This window comes from Colius striatus, chromosome Z (genome assembly GCF_028858725.1).
Source record: "Colius striatus isolate bColStr4 chromosome Z, bColStr4.1.hap1, whole genome shotgun sequence".
NCBI lineage: Eukaryota > Metazoa > Chordata > Aves > Coliiformes > Coliidae > Colius > Colius striatus.
Window position 1 is genome coordinate 42,624,547 of NC_084790.1, and position 19,784 is coordinate 42,644,330.

The following is a 19,784-nucleotide window of genomic DNA, read 5'->3' on the forward strand; positions in this document are numbered from 1 at the left end:
CATAATCCATGACAAAGCATGCTATTTTACTCCTGTCATGGCGAATAAAAAATATTGCATATATAGGCTGCACTCAAAATCTATGGGGCCAAATTCTGCTCTGGATTAAGTGAAAATTTGCTGAAGTACCAACTGGAAATGTTATTTTATGGCCACCATAACCAATAAGGTTTTTATTATTTCACAGGTACTTTGATTTCATCTAACAAACATTGTATCATTTGACCCACGATAAATAAGTGTCATACAGAGCAAATTGTATATCGATAACATTACTCTCTTTTCCATACCTCTATCAGCATGACCAAAACTGCCCCTGACTACATCCAGTATTGATTGCGCTTCAAAGTCAGGTTTGTTTTTTGACAATATTGGATCATTTCAGGATCCAAGTTTAACCATCTGTTTTGCAGAGACCATTCTGCAGTTGGAGAAACCACTGCAGGCAGCAGTTGTTTATGTCTCACTGCCATGAATGTTGAAGCTGTACTTCTCTCAGTGCCCTTCAGGAGAGGAATCACTGTAACGCTGGGTACTGCCAAGCTCCGTTCCAGACATCCATCTAACTACTGAGGATTGCATCTGCTTGACTTTTGCCAAGTGGTTTTGTCCTCTCTTTCTTCTGGCACATTAGCAAAATGCACACAGAAATAACAGAAACAATAAGAGTAGACACCAGGACCAGGGGGATAATGATGTACCAAGGGTTGCTGCTTTCACCTGCCTGCTCTCTGGGACTCCTGGCATGGACTAAGCTTGTGGTCTTTGTCCCCACAGATCCACTTGTTCCCACTGCCAGATTTAGCAAGGGGCCTTCTTCCAGTAGGTTTCCCCAATGACTCTGCCCTGGACACATCGTTGGTTCAGTCTTCTGTGGTGCTCCTCTAGGCTCTTCATTCTGAGAGGAAGTCAGTGCCTCATCTTTTGAGGTAGTGTGAACCTTTAAAATGGTCACACTGGTTATGGAATGCACTTCAGTCATAAAACCCTGAACAAGTGGTGGACTGTATGGCATGATGGAATACTGGAGGCAGCCAACAGCAGGCTGCACAACATCTGCCCTGAGTATGAACATGAATGAGTCATTTAGTAGATCAGTGCCCGTCATATTCGCATCTACATCTAGAAGCACAACACCACTATCTATGTCAGTCTGGGTGAATGTCTGAGTATCTTCGAACACTGCATCAGTCCAGAACCTTTTCTTTACAATCCTTCCATGAGATGGAGGCACTACCACTTCAAACCTAGGATTGCTATTTGTCAAATTGGCTAGCTCAGAAGCATTCAGGTCACTGCTTCTGAATTTATAGAGTGCTTGATTTGAAATCTGCATGTCAGGTACAACTTGTACTAAAGACTTTACTGTGATGTTCAGCACTTGTCCTGTTACATTGCCTTCTGCAGCGAAGAGCATAAACTCCAGCTTATCGCTGGACGCACTGAGATTTGTCAGGTGGTATGACAGCCCCCCTGAATACAAATCTGCCAGCTCAAATTTAGTAACCTGCTCATTTCCAATCATCAGGTGCCCGTACCCAAGTGGCTGAGTTATTTCATACGTGATATTAGTGCTTTTTCCATTTGTGACAGCTGAAAGCTGAACATTAGTAATAGTGACAGATGTCTGGTCCTGTGGAAGTTCAACACTGGTGAGGTTGACCAAGACAAGAGCAATTGGTATGACTTCAAGACTGAAGACTTTGTATAAAGGGCGATGTTTACTATCAGTCACGTTGAAATAAAACACCGCAGAAGATGAACTTCCATCCTGTACAAACCAAATGTTACCGCTGTCTACATCAGCCTGTGTGAAATCCTTTATAGAGACACTGAGATTGCTTTTCATTGCTAAATAACCATTATTTGGGTTGCTAACAACAGTGTATTTGAGCTCAGATGGGGCATTATCTAGCACTTCACCTTTCAGATTCTCTGATCCCATCACTGATAGGATGCAAGACTTTCAAGTGCAGCCTTTTCGTCTTCAGCTCTGAAGCTTGGTCATTCACTGAAACAACAGTGATATTAAACACCTCCTCCAAAACTTCACTATGGGGCTTTGTTGAAGACTTGTTCTTTAGGTTTAACCAAACAGCAATAGTGAAATTGTTATTAAGCAATTCAGAATGATCATGTATGTACACAATTCCAAATTTGTTCAGTATGTATTGGGAGAAGTTAGGTTTTTCTTTAGTAACATTTCTTTCTCCAATCACAATTGTGCCATGTTGGGGTAAAGATACAACTTGATACCAGACTTCATACACGGAACGCTGTAGCTCAGGTAGCTTAATTAATAGATTTGAAGCATCTAGATTTGTTTTGTTGATTAATACTCTACCTCCTTCCTGGACTATAGCACCTAGCAGAAAGGAAAACAGAATCTTAGAAATTTACTATTTCATAATTGCAATGTTTCAGAAATTAGATATCAAACTCTGATGATGCTCAGAAAAGTTTCTCATTCATGGTACCCTTGATTTCCATGTATCATGGAAAAATATACTACCACTATTTTTAAAATACAGTCACATGTAAGAGACAAAACTTTCTATTGATGCGTATATTAAGATTAAAGAAACATCAGTATCTCAAAGCTTCTGAGGTAGTGTTTTCACCTACTGTTTCAGTAAAACTAAGATCAGGATCAGGATTAGGATCAAACATAGTTAATCTCATTTTTAAAGATACAGTGATGCAGTTTTCCAAGCTGCTATCTACACTAAACTCTGTGACAAAGGTATTATGGTCCTTTGTTACTGAAAAGAAAGTAGTCTTTGTTTTTTCATGTTCATTCATTGGAACTCTGACAGAATCAAACTAATTTGGAGCCCAAACAGTACTGCATCTTTACCTGTGTTTGCCCAAAGATGACTGTTCTGATGATGTTTAGGAAATTCATATGAAATGACACTATGAAACAGCTGGAGGTCCAGAGTTGATGGTGGAGAGGAGACAGTAAATGTAAAGAAATCTTCTGCACTCCAGACAGCTGACTTGGCATGTAAGTGCTCATACATTATCACACCTTCATCTACCTGTTTTGAGTAAAGAAATGCCATAAGTATAAAAGGAGAATAACTTTAAACATAGAAGTATAAGGAAAGAAAAAACCCCCACATCTTAAGAACATTGTTCAAGAGTGGCCTTTGTACCTTAGTCCACACACAGTGTACACAGAATCATAGAATCACAGCATTGTTTGGCTTGGAAAAGGCCTTTATAATTAAGCACAACCATTAAATCTGGCACTGCTATGTCCTCTACTAAACCATGTCCCTAAGCAACATGTCTTCATATCTTCTAAATCTCTCCAGAGATGGTGACTCTTCCCCAGGCAGTCTGTTCCAGTGCTTGATAACCTTTTTGGTGAAGATATTTTTCCTGTTATCCAATCTCAGGCTACTCTTGTGAAACTTGAAGCCATTTCCTTCTGTCCTTGCTGCTTGTTACTTGGGAGAAGAGACCAACCTCTACCTCACTACAACCTCCTCTCAGAGAGAGATGAGGTCTCCCCTCAGCTTCCTTTCCTCCAGTTTAAACAGCTCCAGGTCCTCAGCTGCTCCCCATCAGACTTGTTTTCTAGACCCTTCACCAGCTTTGTTGCTCCAGCAGCTCAACTTCCCTCTGGTGATGAAGGGACAATACTGAACACAGCACTCAAGGTGAGACCTCACCAGTGCCCAGTACAGGGGGACAATCACTTCGCTGGTCGCGTTGGCCACCCTATTTCTGATACAGGCTAGGATGCCCTTGGCCTTCTTGCCCACCTGGGCACACTACTGGCTCATGTTCAGCTGGCTGTTGATTAACACTCCCAGGTCCTTTTCCTCTGGGCAGCTTTCCAGACACTCTTCCCCAAGCCTGTAGCATTGCCTGGGGTTGTTGTGCCCCAAAGGCAGGACTTGGCATTTGGCCTTATCAAACCTCAGACAACTGGCCTTGGCCCACTCATCCATGCAGCATGTAATTTACATGGAGATTATTTAGTTTCTTTTTCTCTTAAGATGGACTCAGTGTTGCCAGAGAATCTTATTTGAAGGTAAGTGAAACATTATAGGGCATGAATGTAAAGGCCTCATGTGAAGAACAGAGATAAAACATCAAGAAACTTATCTCAGACCAATGGTAATGGTGAATAGGAGCTCAGTTGGACTGCACCCTTAGTGAACCAGAGTACTGTATCTTTTTGGTTTTTTTCTTTACAAGGATGCTAGCAGGGCAGGACTTACTGTTCTGAAAAAGTATATGAAAGACTGAAGCCTTGAAAAGTAGGTATTTCATGGTGAATAGCAAAAGATACTACTTACTACTTACTTACTCTTACTACTCTTCTCTCTAGGAAACCTAAGGAGGTGTATGACCACCAAAATATAATCTCATTTATAACCAAAGACCTGATGGGATTGCTTAGTGGAAAATTTCCACATCACAGCAAGAACAGGAATCCAAGAGACAGGAAAGAACCTAGCTTTCCTATACCTGTCTTCATGGGCCTTACAGATTACCAAACTCAAGAGACTCCTATCAGTCCCACTGAGAGAATTTGAGCTTCAAAGTACTGCAAAACACTGCAGTAAATAATCAGAGAAATACGTATTTATATAAGACACAACAAATTACCTCTGTAAGCCCCAAAGCAAAAGGCAGTGTTTCAGACTAGGACTCTTGTAAGTTGGAACTACACCCAAACTTTAAGACCAACATCATAATACACTGAAACTACAATAGGATACCTAAAAACCACCAACTAGAGCACTACTATGTCATCCAGTAGATTCAGTGTCTGGTCGGCTTGATAATTCATTCACTGGCCTGGAGAGAAGACAGCTACACCTACTAAATGCTTGGCAGCTTCCCAGACAACTACTGACCTGGCTTGCGTATATTAATTTATAATTGGCAGAGAGATCCTGACTAAGATGGTGTCAGTTCTAAGTTTACTATTTGTAACATACTCTACTCCACCCTGAAGGAACTCATTAGTGTATGTTCCTATCACATATGCTTGAAAGGTGTGAGGGAATAAAAAGAACAGAAAAACCCCCTGCTGCTATCACAGATGAAGTACTGTAGTAGCAAAGAACCAGAGCTGAGACTGCAGAGAGACCTAATCCTGAAATTACTGCATCAGCTGTCACTGGGGAAACAGGGCTTTCAGGGTCTGTTTTCTCAGCAGCTTCAAAATCACCTCATCTTATTGTCTAAAAATTTCCAATTGGTGTGATAAAATTCTAAACACAGAACTCCAGGTTTATTCTTACCCTATACTGATTTAATTTTAATGGGTTTTATAGGGCAAAGCAAACAAAATTGATATAAAGGATATGTTGGTATGGGATAACTTTTCAAAGTACGCCTCTAGGACTTCAAGTTGGATTAAGAAAATCTTTGTAACAAGAACAGGCACAACATGCATCCTTTAAATTCAACAGTTTTTAGAGTCAGTCTTAACATTTAGTGGCTTTTTTTTTTTTTCAATTTTAAGTCCATGCTAGTATCTAGGCTAAGAAGAGAGTAGAATTGGAGAGGATTTCTGTGTTTACCTCTGTAAGGACACAATGAAGAAATTGTTGCCTGCTGCAAGATGAAAATACTTCTAAGATAACAATGAAAGTACTAGCAGAGAAAAATCAAAACATTTCAAAAAATATTGTTATTCAATTGTGTTTAATACACAATTAATTTTCTTATACTGTCTGAACAACAATTGCATGTGAAATAATTCCTTCAAATCCAATGCTGATCTCAGGTCTTGTTTTATCTTGTTTTTTCCTTGACAATGAAGCAACAAACCACAGGGCATGTGGAAGAGTTCAGCACCATAGCAAAAGTGCTAACTACTTTTATAAGCTAGATGCAGAATACTTTTCAAAAAGCTCCACAATACAGAATGAAGCCAATGAAAACCCAAAGACTGCTTCAGCTCTTTGGGTTTTTCAATAACTATTTGGAATTTTCAATTTAAAACAGATTTCCAAATTTCTTATTACCAAAGAGAAACTGTCATTTTTTTATGTTATTTTCTCACTGATATTCACATGGCAATGACACTCTAGCCAGAAAAAAGTTTACTTAGGCTCTCTCTTTCTCTCCCTTATAACTAACAAGCAAGGTGGTTAGGTTACCTCAGTTCTAACTACCATTAGCTCTACTTGTAAGTGAAAGTGGCCAGTACAAATACTTCTGACAGAGAAGAAAAGTGAATACATTATTACAGCTCAAATCCTTTTAAAATTTACAAAGTCCAAAGGAAAGTTAGCTATACATTAGTAAGAACTAAAGCTATAGAGAATGAGTGGAATGTCCTGACATGGCACTGCCTGATAAACATATATAAGATGATATCCATAGGCAAAAAGCAATAAAACTTCAGAATCTTAGCTGAAAGATTTCCTTTCTGAAATGCTTAACTGATCAATCTAATGCTCATAAAAATCTCACATTTTAAGAACAGAAGGGAACAGTGTCATTATACAGTTGGTTCATCTCTTTCATAATGTGAGACAAAAGTCATCAACTATTGCAACAAGACCAGTAACATATTGGAATTAGAACATAGTTTTAAGAGAAACATTTTCTGCATTTATTTACAAAGTTCAAGTTCAAAGTTCATTCCACCAGAGTCCTTTGTCAGGTTGTTTCAAAGCCTGGTAATAACTAGTAAAAACATCAACCTTTTTTCCAGGTTTTATTGGTCATGTTTCAATTTCTAGTCAGTAGATTTTCTCATTCCTTCATATATCAAATCAAACTACCACTCTTTAAATCTGTAAATGTGGATTATGCCCAAATTAGCTCTTGATTCTTCCTCCATCAAAGTTAGAAGACTGAGAATAACTTACTGCATGGAGAGCACAGAGTTATACTCAGATATTGCACACAGACATAAGTAATTCCAGTTGCAAAAGAATGTTTTCCCCCAAGTTACATGAGCTGCCACGTTTCAGTCATTCAAGTATGAGTCCCTGAATCACAGTTAAGATCCTTTAAACACTTAATACAACAGCCAATCAAGTCAATAAAAGTCCTCTTGGGGACACTCATGATGAGGACTTCGTGCAGCTGAAATTAATCTGATCCTTGAACTTTTCACAGAGCAAAAGGCTGCTCCTTCTGCCAAAAACTAAAGGCTTCCAACCTCGGACTGCTGGTTAATGGCACCAGAACCACTGTTCTTGAAAAATGCTGTTACAAACAAAACACTGGAAATTGCCAAGATCCTGCTAGCATCCAAGCCAAGAGGAACAAAGGCTCCACTTATATCAGATATTTAATGACATTGCAAATTTGGATGATTGCACTGATGGGTCACATAAGCCTGGTTACTTAACAGACATAAGTGGATCAGACCAAGAACAAGCAACTGAGATGGGTTTTGAAGTGACAATTTACCCCTGAACTAGTTACTATAAAGTAAATGTGCTTACCATAGACTGCGTAAAACTGAGGATTTCCTGAGTGGTATCATCAGAATCTACACCAATCAGCCTTCCAAGTTTTGGAGAAGTCACAATTGTAAATGTTACAGTTCTGTTTCCTGCATTGGTCAGATCATTGGTTGCAGCTTTCAGATCATGTCGTGAAATAGGTTTCCTGGAACCTAAAAAATGACATTTAAAATTAACAAAGATTTACAATAGCAATTTTTCTCAAAGGGTAAGTTTCATATGCACAACTCAACCTCTCAACTAGGTATTCTACTTAACATTTTAAGAACAGTTTATAAGATCAGCAGGTTTAGTCTTTTTTCTAGTTAGAACTCTTCCACAGCTTTTGAAGTCAGAAAGTCTATCAGTAGGCTGTACATTTTACAGAAACAAAAAAAGTGTAGTTCTCATCAGCACATGTGACTGCTAAATACTAGCATCTGCTACGACAACCCAAAGTAAACAGTAGAGCATATATTAGAAGTCCTGTTCCTATATTATATGTCTCAAACTGAATTCAAACTGTAGCTGCAGTCACCATTGTTAACGTTTTTAGTAAGCCTAGTTGCCCACAGAAGGCAGAGCGATTTGTCAGGGAGATGCCTTAACACTGCAAAGTTTGCAGCAAACATACAAACCAAAATCAATGATTACCAAATGTTTGAACTACACTTCATAAGTATAAAAAATTACCTTCACTAAATTAAATTCAAAACTAAGTATTAAATTAAAACAATCATGAAGAACATCATACAACAGAAATAACACCCTGAACTGAAATAATGTGTTATGAAGCTGAATGGAGACTAAGCGGTAAACAATGCCTTTAATACACAGAACCACACTAAACAGTACTTTCTAGCTTAAACTTTATAAAGATTATAAAGAGTCTTCTGGCATTTAATCAAATATAGACTATTTTGGACATAATTGTGGTAAAAAGCAAACCTAGAAATTTGCTTTTAAAAAAAGCAGTTTTATTTTGCTTCTTTTTGATGTGCTGTTTCACAGTACACACTCAGCAAAATACATCTCAAATTTAATGATACTTTTGGAGGAGCAATAGATTTCCATGATCCTATCCCCCTTGCCCTCACTTCTGCCTCCATTTTTACATTTTGTTTTTTTTCTTAAGCAGCAGGCTTTCATAGGTATCAATGCTTAATTTCAGATACTAGCGGTTTATATATCCTTGAAGTCCAAATTATCAATCCATCTTCTATTATACATAATGTTTATACAAGAATAACACAAAACAACATTTTCCTCTTGTAATATTCTGAAGAAAAAAAGTATGGAAAGCAAATTTAAGAAGGCAGATGTTTTGCAAGCCAGTAGTACCAGGAATCTGCCTGTTTTGCCTGTTTAGATGTAGTTGTGCCCTGCTTTAAGTCACACTACTTTGAAACACCACTGTTACAATTAAATGAAATCTTCTGGCTCTGCTTGTATTCCTCTTTTTACCTTCCCATGCCTCTCTCTGTCCACAATTTTTTTAAAAGCAATGCAGTCCCTTAGGTCTAGAAAAATTCCCCCACAATATATTGAATTCAAGATAATTCACTTTTTTTGTGTGACAGGCAGAGAGGGAAATACAACCTTGTGTTGTGTGTACAACAGATGTGGTCAGGAATGTACAACTGACAGCAACAGTTAATTAGACCACATGTTTCTGGAACCACAGTTATTTCTCAATAACCTCCTACTTATGCAAATCAAGCCTCGTTACCCTAAGAGAGTAACTCTCAAACATGGTCACTCTTAAACATGGTCATACTATAGTGATGGAAGTTACTGGTCTAATTTTTCAAAACCATACCAGGTTATCACACCACCATCATCATGGTACAGGGACATGGAGACAGAGGATGTGTGCCACAAAGTTCTCATTTGTTCTTAATAGACCTAATCTCACTCACTGCACAGCAAAGACTGAAATACAGTCTAGGGCCACAGTTTCTCATGCTTTCCTGATCCCCAAACACAACCTTCTCCTTCAGCTGCTTCTGTCCTGAGACTTGAGACTTTTTTTCAGCACCCACTGTAGTTCTGCTCTGGTCTGACACTTCAACAGGGAGAAGAAGGTTACCTGTCAGCCAAGAGCCTGGAGAAGGAAAAGGAAGGGAGAACAATGTCTGCTTTTTCCCAAACATGGAGGCAGAGAGATTGAAAAACAATCCCACCCAAAAATACAGGAAAGTAACAAAGATAGTTGAGGAAGACACATAAGAAGGATGGGTAAAGCAGAGAAGGGCCAAGCTAGTCCATCCAAGTAGAATGCAACAGCATAAGGCTATCATAGGTACGTAATAATTTTGGTGTCTATTTTTACTTCCTACATTTAAGGTGTGCGAACTGCTTTGGCATGAGCTTTCTGCATAGCACAGTTATGAATCACTTCATTTACTGACTGCTTAGATAGCTCTGCTTCCAAGTACCTACAAGCCAGGCTGCCTCTCCTCAAAGAGCAATTCAGCTCATTCCTTCTTTGACCAATTGCTTCTCTGAGGAGAGCAAATCCTCACACTCTAGATATCTAGCATAAATAAGAAAAAAAATCATTTATCTAGCAGTCAATTTACTGAGCAGACTGAACAAAATAAGCTTCTGTTGAGCAGAAAAAAAACCCATAAATTGTATAAACAAATCTGGTATAGTCAACACAAAAGACGGCAGTACATGCTCTTACAAAACTTCAGAACAATCTGCTTGAGAGTACAGTTTACACCCAGTCATGAAGTCAAGGCAAATTATTCACAATATATTCAATTTTTACTTCCCTAGAGAGAAGATTCTTCAAGTAACCACAGAAATAACTTTTCCTGCAGTGCTATAAAATATATCAGAGAACACTGGCTATTCTTTATATGGGTATTAACCATTTGGCACCATCACTGTTGGAACAATACTTTCGTGACAAATCCATACAGCTCCATAAAGTCTTTCAGAAGTATTATATAAAGTGAAAAGGCTATTAGAATACCAAAAGGGAATCTTCCTAACCCAAAGCAAGCCATAATTCAGGAAAAAATGTAGTCTTAGATTAATAAACCTTGAAGTGCAAAAAGAAATACTGTATTTTGCAAACTAGAGAACTGATAGACCATCTAGCGACTTTGCCTGCTATGGAGGAATCAGATATAATTTTCTTACAATTATCTTTGTCTTAAGATAGAAATTATGTAAATCCCTCTGCCCGAGGCAACCTTACAGACCAAAATCTCAGATTAATAAGCTTTGTAAGTGGATTTATGTGAATCCAATTTATAACAACTGAATTAGAACATCATGCTGCTACAATCTCCTTTTTTGGTGCCTGTGTTTAAGTGGCTTTTGTTGCAAGCCTTTGTTTATGCAGCTTATATTCAGAAAGTTTAAGAAAGTGCTCCTCTTTGTATCAAATTAATAATTCAAGGTACAGATTAATACGTATAGAGCTTTACCAATTCTCAGTCTCCGACTGTACAGACCACGTTCAGAGCAAAAAGAAGGGAGCACAAACAAAAGTGTGATGCTGTGAGAAGGCTCATCTTCACTTCTCCTTTAATCCTGCAATTAATGTTAGATTAATAACTCAATGAGGGATTATGCTTGCCAATGCACAGCAGTAAATGCCTTTGGTGAGACACTCTTAACACCTTAACTTCTGCAGGAGTCAGATTTCTTTTAAAAAATACTCAGCTGTTTATCCAACTAGTTCCTAATGCTCAAATATATATCAAAGTTTTCAGTCCTTCTGATTCATTGGCAAGTCTGTCCTGCTCTCCATAACTCAGCTCAAACAGTAAGAAAGTAAACTAGCAATCTGGTGAGTTTACATGTGTTATTCAGAATCCCATGGATGTAAGCCTCACTCTGCTTTTACTGGGCAAAATCGCAACCAGCTAAGACATCTGTAAGTACACAAATATAATACAGAGCTTTGAAACAAATCTGAATGGGGAACGTCAAGAGTTTAGGCAGACACTGTTATTGTCACACTATGCTTATATATTTCCCTGCCCATTTCCGTGACTCCAAGCACATACCAAAAAGCTAACGGCTTTAAAACAATAAAGCAATATACTTTTTAAGAAAACACCCATTTAAAAATCAGATACATATTCTCAGGTGCAGTTGTCTCTAATTAAGCCAGCTATCTAACAAATGACCATATATCACACAATTTTTTTCCAGTGGATGACACCATAGTAAGCTTTTAAAACAGACCTGGAAAAACTCCAAGTCCTTTGTTCACTTCAAGGCTAATGAATAGCATCTGAGCTGTGATGCTAAAAATCTGTTGAGGCGCAAAGTTCAAACCATCTGTTACCTGAAAGTTGAAGCCTCCAGACATTGCCCCTGTACAAAACAAAAACATGAATTTATTCTTGTGTTATTCCGTTTGTCATAAGAAACATTGAAATCTTTTGGTCTTGGCTACAGTAAAATATATCCAAAGCCATTCTGAAGCAATTTTCATCAGTACCTTTGCATCTTAATTAGAATTAAGTAAATTAATAATGCAGAGACCACCTTCTCAAAGAAGGACTACTGATGTTTCTCACACTGAAGGCCAAACATCCCTTAGCCGTAAACCGACACAATGCCCTTTCCTTCCTTTCTTCACTGACCCCAGTGGAACTGAAAACAAGCTAAACTTGGGGAGACAATGACTCCCAAATTTCCTACTTGTTTTATGTCTTAGGACAGATCAAAGCACATAACCAGTCACATCTTGTCAAAGAAGAAATTTGGGGTGAAAAACAACACAAATGTTCTTTCATTTTGATTTACATTTAAAGAATTGAACCAACTCTCAGGTTGTTTCCTTTGCCTCTTCACCCTGCTTCAGCTTTACTTGAAGAGATTATGTTGTCACAGCCTAAGCTATTTCAGAGGTTATGTGTACTCATAATAAATGCACATTTTTTTCTTTAATCTTAGGACTTCTATGTACTTTGGCATAAGTGATAGCAAAACACCTCCAGGAGCCTGAATGGATTCCTGTAAAAATACATCTCTCAGAACTGACTTATGGCGGTGTACAGTTTCCTGAATTTTGCTTTAAGTAGAGGCTCAACAGATTGTTTAATTAGGTAGAAAGAGATAATAACAAATTGAAACATTAACTGTTGCAAACAGTTACCATTGCTTTTCTACTTGCTTTGCCCAATTTAGCCATGAGATATGGCTACATGAAAGTGACAGGATGCCAGGTACTTTCGCATGAAGATGAGCACTCCTTGCTTAACTTTATCAGAAGAATTAAATGTGCGTTCTGAGATTACAGTTAACAGCTCCCCCGGGGAATGCTCTTATATCCAGCCAGGCACAAAAACAGCTCTGGTCATATTGGTTTTATTTTGAATGCTTTTATTCTCTGATGTTTTCTCATGATAAAAACACTCAAGTAGTTGCACATTTAAAAAGGCATTGAGGAATATTTGCCTCAGGTTGGTGAGGAGGGAAGCTTACTTAGCCTCCCTTGCTTTTTTGGCTAATGCAGATCAACCATCTGAATAACACAGATATTTTGTCATTGGCAGGAGTCAGGAACAGAATTAAATCCCCAATTTTGGCTTGGATGAAGCATGTATTATTTTATTGCAATTTATTTGTAAAGGCACATCTGATCAGAGGTAATAAAAAGGACACCAGAAAGAGGATTGTAAAAACTGCACTGAAAGTATGACAAAATTTCAGAGCCAACAAGAGTTCAGTCTAGATCTGCCCTAGGGAAAACACTGTCAGGGTTTTTAGGCAGACCTCATACAGTAAAGGCAAGGAGGGTGGAAAAGAGAGGAACTCTCACACATGCATAAAAGGAAAGGTATGTTCCAGTTCTGCATTTATGCTGGTGACAGAACAACCAGACATTATAGAGAAAATGAATACAAAATTAAGGGGAAAAGGTTAGAACAAAAAGAGGTAAAAGATCTCTTGTGTCATGAGTTGCTGCCAGTGGGTGGTAGAACTGCCTCAGCTGAGCTGTGTCAGCCAAAAGACACTGCTCTTCCCTTTGGAAAGGGCCAGAGTGAGTAGGAAGTGACAGTGAAGTAGATGCCAAGATGTGGAGAACGTGAAGTGGGGGTACCTCCCAAGAGGACCCAAGGAAACTAGCACACAAGAGAAGACTGGTAACACGGGACAGAACAGCTGAAGAGAAAAGGAGTAAAAAGCTGAATAACAGCAACCATATAAAGAAGGATCCTAGGACAAGGCTGGGACCAAGAAGATGAGAGTAACGAGTACACTTCTAGCAAGGAAAAAAAGTAAAACATCCAAGGTACGTTCGGAAAGACCAGAGGCCATGAGGCTGAGCAGATGGCAGAGTCAGAGCAGCTGCAAGAGCTGACACATGACCTGGGCAATTTTATATTTCAAATTTACGTTACAACACTCACTCCCACTCATTGGAAAATGAAATTTGCTGTTTGTTTTACTAGTATGAATCAAGATTCACTTCTAAGACTACAGATGTGCATTTGCCCTTTCTGGAACACAGAGTGGATTAGTTTCCTCACAATGAGGCTACCATCATCATGGGAGTTTTCACATGTCAAAGTCTCCCTTGGAAATATTTAAGCAGTTTGGCTCACTTTTGCCATGCTCTTGACCTTTCATTTCCTGGCCAAACTATTTGAGCAGGACACTTACAGCTCACCAGCAGCCGCTTGTGAAGCACTTTCAGCAATGACACACACAGTCTGCATGACAGTGTATTGGAAGTCAAAGCACTTTAATCTGCACCAAGCCTCGTGAAGACACAGTACAGATCTGGAGTGACTGGTGCACCTAGTGGACCACTAGAAATCATTCCAGCCCACCTCAGAGCTGGCAAGAGAGTCCTGTACCTCTTCCATCTCCTTCCCCAAAAATTGGTTTATTCCTCCTTTATCACCTCTTTTCTTCCTTCAGCTGAGGGAACATCATAATAGACCTGGAACAGGAGAGGAGCAGCTACTCTCCTGTAAAATCCCCACCTCTTCCTCACACTGGAACTCAATTTGTGATGTTCATTCCTGCAGCTTTCCAACACTGTCACTCAAAGATGCATGAAGTTGCCTTGAGTTTTTTCTTTGTTGCCCACACATTCTCTCTATAGCAGCAGCACAAATAACTCTAGCCCTGGACACAGGCAGAAAAGTGTCAACAGTTAAAGCTGAATTCCTTCATGTCCTCAAAGGGAGGCTGACATCAACCAGAGTAACTATAACTTCATTGCCCAGAGCTGTTCAGGAATGAAACTATACAATAGCAAGTATCTGAGAGACAGCTCTTAGATGTAGCAAGATAAAAAGGCTTCAGGGGATTCTCAAGGACAATGGCCAGAAAAAAATGATTTTGCATCTCTGAAAGCTGCATGGCAACATTCTCCTAGTGCAAACCTGCATTCAGAAAGCAAGCTGCTGCCAACTGAATCACTAAAATACCAAGGTTCCTTGGCGAGCACACATTAAAGTAGTCATGAGACCCTTTCCTCTTTAGCTTGTGAGATCATGTATCTCATAGCCAGTGCTCTGAGACTTTTGTGACATTACAAGAACTTGAAAGGATTACAAACACAAATATACTGAATGGAAGTAGTATTTTGGTAACAGAGGTGATAGTTTTGAAACCTCATACCCTTGTGTACAAATACCAGCTGACTTTCAATTATATGAGACTGGGTAAAACTAAATATGCTCTCATTTGGAGAAGTCTTCAGAGCCAAGTGCCCATTGTTAGGTGGAGTAACAGAATATGTCAGTTCTGATGGTGAAGAATCTTCTGCACAGAGGTCATCAATAGTTATTTCCATGACTGAACCCACCCAGACCTAGAAAAACAAAAATAAAAAATAATAGTAATAAAGAAAATGCACACAAAAGAAAACCGGGGGGCTGGGAACACACCTCAAAGAAAAAAATAAAGACTTGTGCTGTGCAACACTAGCAGTCTAGCAACTATGACAGGTTTCCTTACTGTCCATCCAAATCTCTGATCATGGACTGGAATAGTTAATGTTAGCAAATGGTTTTCAAAAAACAAGAGTATGGAATAATACAAGTGAACACACCCTACAGCAGTTTGAATTTTAGATTGCTGCAGCATGAGGTCTCTATTTGTCAGGCACTATCCAAACTCACAAAAAAAACAAAACTGTATTATGATAACCGAGTCAAAGAGCTCCTTTCCAACACATAAATATGAATATTAGTATCATGTACTTCACAGCAGGTGAGTCATTCAGTATGATCTACTTTCACTAGCAAAGGAAAAAGAAAAACAGCAGAGGTGCTTAGTCCAGTAGGAGATGAAGGAATCAACATCTCCAATAGCTGCTTAGCACTTTGAAAGGCAAAAATTCCAGAGTGGCTAATTAGTTTGCAGAGAGATGGTATAAACCCCATTACTTAACTCTAGCAAATCTTTTATTTTCTTAGCACAAGATATGCACACGCTATGAGATCCTTCTTTTGAGCAAAAACAACTGCTGTCTGAGCTTCATCCATATCTCATTGTATAATTTCTTGTTTGGAAATGATAAGCAACAGCCTATTTTACTCTTCATCTTTGGCAAATTTATTTGGAATTACAGAGAAAAGTACTAAAACTAGCAAAGAGTACACATTTATCTCAATGTGGAATTCCTAAATATTTAATACATAGATACTAATTCTTTCCAACCAGAGTTTCTATCACAGCATAAAATCTGAAGAGTCCAACCATTCAAAAATCTCATTTTGAGCTTCAAAACACATACTGTATCATCCCTTCCTGTCTTCCTAGGGTCTCAGTACACCTAACAAATATATCGTAGTAACACACCAAATGGTTGAACAGGAAACATGATCCTTGAGAAAGAGCATTTTACTTCTGCAAAAAACAAAAGTTAACAATAAGCATTAATTTCACTTTTTAATAAAAATCATGAAAGAAAACCTCTTAAAGCCACAGGGTTTTTGGCAATGAAATTTCAATAGGGAAAAGGTTTCAGATTACATTGTGTCACAAAACATGTGCCACGGAAAAAGAGATATTAAAATAAAATTAAATGTCTTTTCTAGTTAGAAAAAAAGTTTGAAAACAAGTTGTATTCCATTTTATAATAGAAAATATCTTGCAATGAGGAAATAGCTATTTTCTCCCTTTAAAAATGTATTTATCTAAAATTAAATTATTACTATCAAAGTTTGATAAATGACATCATCTATGGAAACACAGGATGGCTACGAGCAAAGGCTGATTTACTGAACAGCACCTAACAAGTACATTAGTGTCACTGATTTCATACCTTTAACTCATCTAAGTATCACTTAATTCAGATAATTTCATGTAGAAAATAAGAAGTCACACACAGAGAATAGAAATGCCTAAGAAAGGACCATGCAAATACATTATTAGAATAGACTAATTAAATGTCGTGGAGTTTGGCAATTGTTTCCTTTACTAACACAATGCTTTTTAAAGTACTGTACATGACCTGCAACATGATCCTTGAGGAATGAAAGGAGATCCAAGTGCTGAAAAGGGCTCTAGGGAAGCAGACACTGAGGATAATGCAAATACTGTACAGCTGTCTAATTTTCAACATCTGGGTTCGATTCTTTTTTTACAAGGGCATATAGTAACAGGATGAGGTGCAATGGCTTCAAATTGAAATAGGGGAGATTTAGATCAGATATTAGGAAGAAGTTCTTCCCTATGAGGGTGGTGAGGCACTAGAACGCGTTGCCCAGAGAAGTTGTGGCTGCCCCATCCCTGGAAGTGTTCAAGGCCAGGCTGGATGGGGCGTTGAGCAACCTGTTCTAGAGAAAGGTGTCCCTGCCCATGGCAGGGGGGTTGGAACTAGATGATCCTTATGGTGCCTTCCAATCCAAATCATTCTATGATTCTATGACTTCCTCTTTGAAGAGAACCACAAAAAATTGTATCTGAACTTCCAGGATGTAGCATTACACTAATTTTGCATGTGCCTAACACACTCCGTGGGCATGGACCCAAAAAAGTGTTCAAGGTCTGACCCAACGAGAAATAATTCATTCTGCTCTACTTATGGCATTTGGCTTATCACTGTGTCCTTGCATGCCACACACCCTAACAGACATTCCATGTTCGTGGCCATTTTAATACTCTGGTAAGTAATTTAAGTAAAAACAAAACAAAAGAATCAGTGTTCGAATTTGTTTGTGGGGTTTTTTAAATCTAATTCTGGGAAAATATGGCCCTCTTGTGGCAGCAAGTGGGTATAGTCAAGTCAGAGAATCACTACCTATAAATTTATTTAACCATACACATAAATGCAGCAAGTAAAAATACGATAGTGATTTTCTTAAAAATATCCTATTTCTCTTCCCCATTGCCACCCCAAAAAAAACAAGTATTACCATAGAACCTGCAGAAATTTTAGGGAATTATATCTAAAATGCTGTATGGTTTCTAAACACATCTGTTACTGTTCAAACGGCAAGGCTTTAAACTAATTGCAAGGATTACCAGCATGCATTATAGCTCTCAGGACAGCAAAACTTTCTGTGTCTTATACATTATGTTAAAGTAAACACTTCAGTATGTCATAAATTCTCCAAAAAACCCTTAAAAGCTTCACTAACTTTCACTTCCTAAAGAAAATTCAGTAACAATTCCCAAACAACTATTTTGTCCTCCTGAAGCTTTCCCCCATGGTATTCACAATCTTATGGTGTACATAACCTTGATAGTAATAAGAGTTGTTTGAGGAAAAGACGTTATAGATAAGAAGCAAGGAAGCTACAGCTGAAGGACTCATTCAGCATGTGTGCACATACCAAACAGGTTTTTCCATTTGGCCAGAAAGCCCCATGACAAAAGCCAAAATTAACTTTCCTATATCTACACCAACATCGCTGGCCACAGTATGCAGCTCTTCACAAAAGCTATTTCCCAACAACAGATGCTGTATGCTAACCTGTGTTCTAATAATTCAGCAGTTTTTTCTCTTTATCTTGAGATCCGCAAAATTTTTGAGGTGCTCAACTTCAGTCAACTCAAACAGTCCTACTGGCTTTCAGTTTCCACAGTGATGGTCCCTCATTTAATACGTCTGTACATTTTGTACGTTTCCATCCTTTCAAAAGACCCGCTGCTTTTTGAAAAGCAACAACACATAGTTTATTACTCAACATTCACCACTAACATTGTTCTGAAGTGCAGATCACTTGTCTAGAACACAAGGCCAGGAAACATTATGCTACACAGGCATGTCCAGCTCATCTCAGTATTGAGCAGGACAAAGAAAAATCCATTTTCTCCCACCTACTCAGAGTGTACAGATTTGTTCTGAAGAAGGATCATCTCTGTGTATTTCTCCCAGTATGAAAACCAAGTGACACCTTTGTTTTAGTCTGCACACCAATCCAACATATGTGTGCATATTAGTACACACTCATTGACATAGGTTATTTCTTAGCAATTGCTTACGCACAACCAGTAAAGCCACAAGCATAAAGGCAGCATCCTGGTTTTGCCTATGCAAACTGGCTGCCCAGCAGAGAGGACTAACTCTGGCTAGATTAAGCTCTGTTATAGTTCTTAGAAAGCCCAGACTTACAGATATTTTTAGAAAAATCCACGTGCTGCACTACAACGCACTGCACAGCCTCAGTTCTGTTAACTGACTGCAGTCCAATACCAGCAGTACACCAAGAGAGAGAAAAAAATTAAAATTTCTTACTGGACATAAAACCATTTCAGATGTCTGTGGCTAAATAAACATCACTGCATGCTATGTTGATGTCGGTAGAGCACCACTGTAATTACTTTAACCAAGGAAGGTTTTACTCTGTACCACCCAAATGCTTGTGAAGTGAGTCTGCTCTTCTGTCAGTAGTTTCTGCACAGGACTGGTGTCTTGTGATCTAGGCATTTGCAGATTATCATGTATTATCTGTTGTTACCACAAAGCTGCACACTACTATCACTATTGCTGTTTAAAAAGTATGTATTTTCTCTTGTGAAAAGGCTTTTGTACACAAAGTTTTGATCATCTTTACAGTAATCCATTCTTCCTCTGCAGCTAAATACATAATATGTTTCAGGTGCCACCAATTTGTACACTGTATCATACAGCACTGGAGACAATGTAGCCTCAAAATAACCTACTTATCCTTTCAAACTTATTCCTAAATATCTGGTTTACCATGACTACACAGTAATTACTTGACCATACAGTTCATTACTTGACCCATATCGATTTAATTCTGCTTTTCAGAGTCACCTATCATGTTTTCATTTGAGATCTCAGATTGGAAGCCATGGGTGCTTTCTGGTTTACATGGGCACCATATCCATAATACATTGGTCCTGGTTAGAGTACTATTGTAACACAAACAAATAACAAGGCTATGA

The 19,784-nt window shown here is 38.4% G+C and overlaps 1 pseudogene; it reads right to left on the reverse strand.

The window, feature by feature from the left end:
- Positions 1-320: 320 nt before the first annotated feature.
- Positions 321-19,784, reverse strand: part of LOC104560416 (chondroitin sulfate proteoglycan 4-like) — a 38,711-nt pseudogene continuing 19,247 nt past the window's right edge.